Genomic DNA, 7804 nt, shown 5'->3' with positions numbered 1-7804 from the left:
GGAAAGAAAGAGAGAGGAGAGAGGAAAGAAAGAGAGAGGAGAGAGGAAAGAAAGAGAGAGGAGAGAGGAAAGAAAGAGAGAGGAGAGAGGAAAGAGGGGAAAGAGCTGTTGCTGTTGGTGAAACCTTTTCAAAGTTATTTGTTCAGAATATTCAGTCACTGTTGGAAAGGAACACTTTGGAGGCAACGCTTTCAGAAGTGACTGAAGAACAAGATGACTTAGCTGCCAGGAGTTCAAGTCTCATTGTCAGGAATGAGTTGGCAGACCAAGAAGAATCTAGTTCTTCAGTCACTTATGTGCTTTTGAAATATGTTTCTCTGGGTCCCAAAGATAATTGCTTTTCTCATATCTTGTTTCCCCTTCTCCAGACCAAGAAAATCTGCAACTAATTTGGATCAAAATACACACTTTTAAAAAGGTAAAATCATAGAAAGATAGAGATCTGACAGACTGAAACCCAACGGCAGACACGGATGTCAGTGCTTTGCCAGCCAACTGGTTCGCTAGAACGGCTGTGCTCCCTTAAATAAGCTGGTATAGTTAATGCTACTCGTTTTTATGTTAAAATGAACCACCAGGATAATATCAAAGAGCTCTGATGGAGAAGAGCAAACTGATGTGCTTTCCCTGCTAGGAAAGGGCTCAAACATGAGCAAATCCTCTCTTGAACTTGGGCCGCTACATTTTCCAACAAGAAAGCCACACTGACCTCTAAAACTTCAACATGCTGGAATAGTAGAAGCAAATTCGACGCACATTACTTCTGGAAAGACAGAAAGAAAATTTGAAAAATTACTTCCAGCGCAACAATCTAACATGAGATTATGGACACAAGTTGAGATGTGCACTTCTCTCTCTCTGCTGGGATGCGGATGCTGCAGGCAAGGGAGTGCAATGCTCCCCTGCCCCCTCCTGAGAATGCAAAATGGAAGTGTCAGGCGCTTCATGTGGAGTTATGCACTCATTTATTTTAAAGACAGAAAGGATTAAATACATCTACATAAAGGAAAGAAAAAGTGTTTAAACAACAATAAAAGAAGATTTAGTGGTATTAATAAAGAACTCCCTTAAACCAGCATGTCACCATTAAAGTAATTAATAGGGCATGCAAGACGCTTCAACAGAAAGTGAGCAGTGCTCAGATTAGAGCCTTTAAAGTTTTCACACGACCTCAAAACAGACTATGGCATTTCTGTGCAGAAGTACCCTCTAAAACAGAGATGGGGCATTCAAGTCCATAAAAAAGTGATTTTAAAATTTAACCGATATGGTTCAAGTCTAAAATGCAAAGGTTAAGGGAATATTAGAAGGGCAATAATTCTATCTGATTAAACTTTTATCTGAAGTGACAATAAAATGTTCAGAATGAATTAAGGATTTTATTAACAGATGCAGTAGCTCTATAAAAGAGTTTGAAATCCAAGCGGCAGCGAAGAGAGGTTTTATGCCTTTTTTTGGGGGTCTGGATGGAGGTAATATTACTATAAAACTTTAATCTTATTGCCATGCCACAGTGAAAGTAAACCTGTCAGAGGTAATAGAGCGAATCTGGACTGCTTTCTCTTCCTTCTCTATGCTGTAAGGGCCTCTTCCCAGCATGTAAGTTAGAATACATCTATTCTATGTGTGGCTTTGCTACTATAGGCAATAGGCATGTAGACAGATGATGCGCAGTGATTCATCTGGACTTCTCAGGCTGCAATAGTCCCAGGGTGGTAAGTGCAGGTAAGTTATATGGACCATTCCAAAAGAGCACTGAGCAAAAATTGGTGCTAGGCCACCAGGGACTCTTTCAGCATGCTTCAACCTTTCCAAAATGGAATTAACTCTTTCGGGACTACCTCAAGGACTGGAATTCTTAGCGCCTCTGTTTAATAAAAGGATCACACTGATTTCTGAGCCCTTGAACAAATACATTTCTCTACATCAGAGTGATTAAGTTTAGGCCAGCCATAAATCTGTAGAGTGGGATAAAACACAAGCTTTCTGTGAAAATCATTACTGAAAGCAAGTCGTGTATCACTTAGAGCAGAGCTCAGCCCCATCAATGTGCTTTAGGCTCAGCAGTATCTGCCAGCCATAATTTAGGCCATCACTAATTTTTCCCCTGCCTTCCTGCCGTTAAAATTCTGGCAACTGGGTTGCCTTGGTGATGGCTGCAGTGTCTGCGGTAGGCGTGCTGCAAAACGCCGCACAACATTTTGCTTCTCTGGGAAACCCTGGGCTTTTTGCACATTGGCAGGAATGTGGGATGCCAACCACCAGGAGGTGGCTCTTCTGCCACCTCCTGCACCCATCAGTGAGCACAACACTGTGCCCAGCCTGCCCTCTCTCACACCACAGCCTGGTGGCGAAGACTGAAGGCTCAACCCCTCTTTTGTTCCCTGCAAAGCCACATCACATGCTGCAGCCCCACTGATGGCTGAGGAGTGAGGCCACAAGGCACCTTCAGAACCATTAACGTTGCAAAAGACCTCTAGTGCAAAAGATCATCTAGTCCAACTGTCCACCTACCACCAATATTGCCCACTAACCCACGTCTGTAAATACTACATCTGCCCTTTCTTTAAACACCTCCAAGGACGGAGACTCCCCCACTTCCCTGGGCAGTCTGTGCCAATACCTCACCACTCTTTCTGAGAAGAATTTTCTTCCGAATATCCAACCCGAACCTCCTCTGAAGGTGTGCACCCTTCTTTTACCTTCCTCTACCCACGAGGAAACAAAAAAAGAGTAGCTCCTAAGAGGAGCAACTGACTGCAAACTGCCAGGGAGATTGGGATGTCAAACAAATATTTTTCTTTTCACAACAGAACATAAATATTTGGCAGCACATTTAATTTTAAAAGTCTAAAAGTTACTCAAATAGAGTGAGAAACATTTCTGCGATGTTCACTTGCTTCCTAAAATATGACCAGCCACAGATGGCTTGCTGTAGGAAATATTAAATAATTTTTTAAAAGTGTTGTCTGGCTTTAACACAGATTGCATTTACACAGATACCTCTGTTGGTGGAATGCCAAGATGGTGTATTGGCTCAAACATGTCCTTAAACAAAAAGCTACATTGTCAAGAGCTAATGGAATATCCACCCTTAAAATCTCAATTCCTGATAACATCTGAAAGTTAATTTACATTTCAACACTGTTTTTAAACTTGCTGTATATTTCCCTTAACAAGTGAGGGAAAATATCCAGGTTTGGTTGGTTTTGGGCACCACAACCATTATTTGTTTAGATTTTTGGAGTAGTTTGAAAATACCTATGTAAAGAGCATTAGGTAACATTAGAATCGTGGAACAATATAAGGCCCAGCCAGCAGCCTTAGGGAGTCCAACAGCATGGATGTGAATATGATGAGCCACAGCGCTGAACTATCAAATGTTAGCAGAGCAGCTTCAGCCAGACAATAAAACCAAAACAAAGCAACACAAAGATCTTTTCCAGTCCCCAGCATTTGCAGCCACCCGTTCCTAGGGTGCCTGAAGAAGCCTCTCGAATCCCTGCTTTATACTCGATTGCTGCTCTAAAATCAAACACGTTACGAAAGTTCTTGTACAGAACTTTTCACAAAACTCAGTTTTTGATGACTGTGAAAGCCTTGAGAGAGACAGGCACGTTGCATGCCATTTGCCACCGGTTCCACGTCCCTGCACTTCTTGCACTGCCTCAGAGCTGTGGGTAAGCCTGCTCGGAGGGTCACAGTCAGGTTGCTGCGAAAATCCTACGCGGTGCTCTTGTGTCACGTGTTTGTCAGGAAGCAGCAGGAGAAGAGCCAGGGAAAAGCAGGGGCAATGCCGTGCAGATCTCAGCACACACTGCAAACCATCCAGACGCCTGCCTGCTCCCTGCAGCATGGGGCCATCGCTGCCTCGATACAGCGGATGGTCCCCGAGTGACGGGTGCAGGCACACGGACCGCAGGTCTCACTGCCGACGTTAACCAACGCTGTGAAAGCTGCCAGTGTACAATCGTCGCTTGTCCCCAGCAAATGCAACAGCTAAGCAGCACCAGATCCAAGCTATCATCTGCTCCTCCTTCTGCCCGAAATACCCCAGTGGATGATCTACCTTTTCTGTCAATATTGCACTTGGCCCACGGCTTTATGATCAGCACAGCTGTGAGAGAAAACACTTGCAATTTGCTTTTACCCTCCACGAGCACCGAACGCTCACGATACTCTTAGAATCAATAAACTTTTTCTCTTGTCATCATTCATGCTTGTTGTGCTTTCCCTAAACTGGCACAATTTTCTTTTTCTAACCAGAAATCTACCAAGCCCATTGGGGTTTGTGCGTGTGCAATGGCAAGTTAAACAGTTTCCTCTCCTGCAAACAAACACTGCACGCAGGCAAACTGATGTCCTGGTGTGAAGAAACAGAGGCAGGACGCTAGAGGGAGGATCGCCTCACAGACTGAGCTTCTGCCAGAGCAAATTCCTCAGAGTGTGGCTTCACCAAGGAGACGGGTTGAAGTGGCGAGCTGCAAACGCCCGCTCGCCTCCCTGGCAGCCGGGCTTGCAAATTGCTGTCTGGACCAAAGTAAGAGGGCAGCTTGAGTAAGAGTGAGTAAGACAAGGCTTTCTGTTCTCTGAAAGGCTGCTACGGGTAAATCATACCTGCTAAATCCACACACACCCCGGGACAGATTCAGCTTTATTGCTGGCAGCTGTCAGAGCCTGGCTGCAAGGCCTGGGCTTTACCAGCAGCTCTGCAAGCATAACACCAGTGGTGCAAAATAACCAAAAGGTTTTGCTAACTGTATTAACCCTGTATTTTCTTAGGTGAGTTCTGACTTATCTCTGGACACTATGGCATTTTGACATTGCCACACTGAGCAGGACAGAGCAAACTCAATAATACATGGATCTGATGGCAATGCACACTTAAATTGCAGGACCTCTTCCAAACAAATCACAGTCTTTCCAAAACAGCTGCCTTCAGCAGTTTGAAGCATTAAATAACTACACAGGGCTGTAAGCAAGCAGTAAGACTCGTGGAAGGGAACTGCCATGGTACCTCCCACCTTCCTGGTTTTCCAGAGACCCCACTCAGCTTCCAGCTGCTTGCTTCCATTCATTTTATAGCAATGGCCAAGTTCACTGCAGCGGTTTGAGGAAGAGAAGAAAAGAAAGGTAACCCCTTCTCTTGAAGATCTCTGCAGGCTGAACTGCAGCTAGGCAGGACATCGGGACGTGGGAGGCGCACGCTGAAGGCTGTGCCTGTGGTCCTGGGAAAGTTGCTCCAGAACAGAAATGAAGGAAGCAGGGCCAGAAAAAGACCCCTGGATCTGCCCTTACCCAGAAAAAGCTCAATTAGTGATTTACCATTCTTTACAGATGTCTGCACCACCTGTCCTTGAAGGTGTCCCAACAGCAGAGATCCTTGCTGTATCTTAACAAACGGCATTTAATCTTCCTGCAGATAGTTCTTTACTTGCAATAAATGGGCAATGCCACCATCCTCTCCACCCACCCACTGCTGCTTACCAGGAAGGTATTTTTGAGATGGAGACTACTGCCTGTTGTTCACCGGCACATCATAAGGATAGTTCATTAGAGTGGGATATCTAGATACTAGTCAGGTAGCAAAAAGGGTGAAAGCAGCCAATAGCGTTGAGAAGGCAGCAAACTACAACCAAAAGAAAAGCAGAGATGAGCGCTACAAGCACTAGACATGACTTGCCATGTAATATCCATCTGTACTTAACTGCAAATGAGGAAGATTTTCCCACTACAACAAGGATGCTCATTCATAAGACTTTTCTTGTCTTATAAGCTGCTTCTGCTAGCTCTAAAAGGCATACATACACAAGCGCTAGACTACTTCTGAAGGCAAATCTCAACACAGCTTGAAGTCATTGCTAAATCACTTCACTGTTCCCTTCACCACAGTATAACCCATAAGCAGATGTATAGCCAGGAGCCATAAAACTCCTATGGTACTACAGAAAGGGAGACTATTTTTTTCCTAAGAATACATAGTTAGTGGAATTCACCCTGCGAGGTGAGAAATTTACTGAGTGGCAGCAGCCGGTCCTTCACAATGTCATCTTATTTCAGTCATACCAATCTCTTCACAAAGTTTCCCATAGTATAATTTTTCTAGACTGCAGATGTCAAATAAATGTTTACTTTAATTAAATACGAAAGATGTCCGTAATTACAGAAGCTTGAGGCAGAGACAGGAAGACAACTGAAGTTCCTGGAGCTGCCAACATACACAGCAGGAAAGATCTGGATTCTACCAAGCCACCACGGAACTCTTAAGCAAACCCAAGTGTAGAGGAGGAATCCTCACCTGATACAGACATATTCTTGCAGATACCTCACACCTCTCCTCCGTGGTCTACAGTGCACCCATCTCCAGCAAAAGGTTGACCAGCCAAGGCATCTCTGACCTAGTTAATCAGCCCTGCTTCACGGTTGATCTTACAACACACTTCTAGATGCTGTCCAGCACTGTGGTTAACTTTTTCAGAAACATCTTCCATCTAATATCATTACCATCAAGTTGTTCTACGCTGCAACCCACAACCAGTCTTCCTCTTAAGCAACACTTAACTCAGTTCTCTGGAAAGTCACTTACAGCAAGGTGGGGCCTCATCCTCTCAATATCTATTTCAATCCGTTGCATTTATTAACAGTGAACAACACGATGGCAAACAGTAACGATAGGCTGAAAATAGGGCACACAGAACCCTTAAACCCATCAAGTGATTCAGACTGGTTAGACAAGCAGATCCTGCTGCACTAAGAATAATTTTATTGTCTTTATACCATCCTCAGCAGATGGGTGTCTGATCCAGCTCAGAGAACCTTCCGCCAAGGTGAGCCCAGTGCAGCTCTTGACAGCACTGATGCTTCGGTATCTTCTAAGAGATCGCTAGAGTTTTTCTTCAGTTCATAGACTTCTTGCCCTGTCCTTGTTAGACAGTGAGATGAATTGGCCCTATCTTCTTTGATATGACCCTCTGAGTCTCCAGAGAGCTGCTACACAGCATACCTCATCATCTCATGGTACGCTTTCTCCCCTTTATAATTCTGTTTTAGGAAGAAGGTTACTGAAAAAGCCTGCCTGCTCCCTCAGAAAGAAACCTTTTCCTTCTGTTTAGTGACAAAACAAGATGCACGACCAAACCCTTGTAACAGCTGTCAGGCCACTGAAAAAAAAAAAGATGCATGCTTTCTGGGTCAGCTCAGTTCAGCATCTACCCCAGTTTTGATAGAAGCTGCTTCACTGACATTCTCTCACACACATTTCTGCATCTCCCAGATTTGGACTCCTGGAAGCTCCAGGGATAGTTTCTGTAATAGCACCCCGTGCTCCTCTATTTTATGCTCTAATTGCAAAAGACCATTTGCCACTCAAAGTAGCAGCACCAAGCTTATGCCTACCTAACCTCCTCCAACTTCTGTTTGTATTTTTTCTTTAAATATATCAACTGTAGCTAGGTGATACTAATAGTAAGAGCTGTTAAAGTCTTCTGGATTTATTTGTTTTCAGTTTTATAATGCTGATCAGTTACTCAGGAGTTTTTCCAAAGAAAAAGGGGACAGACACTTTAGCAGGGCCTGTTGTGATAAAACAAGGGGAAATGGTTTCAAACTAAAAGAGGGGAGATTTAGACTGGATACAAAGAAGTTTTTTTACAGTAAACGTGGTGCGGCACTGACACAGGTTGCCCAGAGGTGGTGGATGCCTCGTCCCTGCAGACATCCATGGTCAGCCTGGACCGGGCTCTGAGCACCCGATGGAGCTGTAGGTGTCCCTGTTCATTGCAGAGAGTTGGACCAGATGACCTTT

At 44.3% G+C, this 7804-nt stretch overlaps 1 protein-coding gene across 14 annotated transcripts in view; it reads right to left on the bottom strand.

Annotated features, from left to right (window-relative positions):
* Positions 1-7804, bottom strand: part of LPP (LIM domain containing preferred translocation partner in lipoma) — a 316729-nt gene that overhangs the window by 36245 nt on the left and 272680 nt on the right. The gene's annotated exons all lie outside the window — the stretch shown is intronic.

The sequence above is a fragment of the Numida meleagris genome, chromosome 4, assembly GCF_002078875.1.
Source record: "Numida meleagris isolate 19003 breed g44 Domestic line chromosome 4, NumMel1.0, whole genome shotgun sequence".
Taxonomy (NCBI): domain Eukaryota; kingdom Metazoa; phylum Chordata; class Aves; order Galliformes; family Numididae; genus Numida; species Numida meleagris.
This window is presented reverse-complemented; position numbering and strand designations above follow the sequence as displayed.